General features: G+C 42.7%; 1 protein-coding gene across 1 annotated transcript in view; it reads right to left on the reverse strand.

Annotated features, from left to right (window-relative positions):
• Positions 1 to 314, reverse strand: part of LOC106013619 (A disintegrin and metalloproteinase with thrombospondin motifs 14) — a gene marked incomplete at its 3' end in the record, with an annotated part of 1906 nt that extends 1592 nt beyond the window's left edge. Inside the window, 1 exon segment of the mRNA XM_035973217.1 lies at positions 119 to 314.
• Positions 315 to 1097: the final 783 nt, after the last annotated feature.

A 1097-nucleotide genomic window follows, 5' to 3' on the forward strand; every position in this document is an offset into this window, starting at 1 on the left:
ATATATGTCAAATCAAGTTATTAGTGTAGAACCGTTTTCACAACACAAACAAAAACGGCGGTAAATGTTAATCTCTTCAGGGGTCTTCACTGAAACTAGAAACTGCTCACATCCGTACCTCGCCAACACCAAAGTTTCCGTTCGCGATGATGAAAGAAGAATGCTCTGTCTACTCCATTTCGCTTTGTTATCAAAACTGACAGCTAACGTAGAAGCGATGACCGAGTGAGTCCAGCAGACTTCTACTGGCGCGTAGATCTGGTACACTCAACGAAAGCGCGCTCGCCGACATATGAAACGGTTTAGTTAGCGTTCACAAGTGCCACGCACACCAATCGGTCTGTCTTACTGCAGTGCTGTGCGATTTTGAGGAAACGAAACTCCATCGTTGCTTCGAAGCGTAAAGTCACTATTCGAGCTATTCGAGAGGCATGTTTCGTAACTCTCGCTGGACCCACTTGTCACTCTGTTTTCTAATTATTAAATTCAAACTGTGTTTCATTTCCCCCAAATTATTTTACGTACAATATGCTCTAATTTTGCGTCGGATTGAGGAAAGTGAAATGAAAATCAACTGTCCGTAAAAATCACACGGCATTCGAGTGTCTCTTGCACACTTCGAATTGCAGTGAATAGCGAAAATATCGTGACTGTCGAATAGTAGAATCGAATGGGCTCCGCGCGACTATACAGCGCCTGCTCTGAGTTCATGGGTCGAGGGAAAAAAACGACTCAACTTGATAACGTGGGCACTGCCTTGTTGTTGGCACAAAGACTGCTGACACTGTTATATGGAGTGCCCTCAGGTCCGATTAGTTAGACCTGCTTGATCCAATCTTGTTCGAAAAGTAGAAAATAGCCAATTCACACTTTTTGAAAGCATGCCACATGCAATCTGTGACGGTAAATGTGGACTTCTGATCAAATCGATCTGTACTGGTGTTATTTATGAATATAGTCGTTTATTTCACCATTTGCTGACTCCTTCAAAGAGCATAGGGTTATCAATGTTCTAGTTCAATTACCTTTACATCAGAATTTTGTAAAAGAATCTGCTCTCTCTCTCTGTCTCTCTCCCTCTCTCTCTCTCTCTCTCT

The sequence above is a fragment of the Aplysia californica genome, unplaced genomic scaffold (genome assembly GCF_000002075.1).
Source record: "Aplysia californica isolate F4 #8 unplaced genomic scaffold, AplCal3.0 scaffold01063, whole genome shotgun sequence".
Classification (NCBI taxonomy): domain Eukaryota; kingdom Metazoa; phylum Mollusca; class Gastropoda; order Aplysiida; family Aplysiidae; genus Aplysia; species Aplysia californica.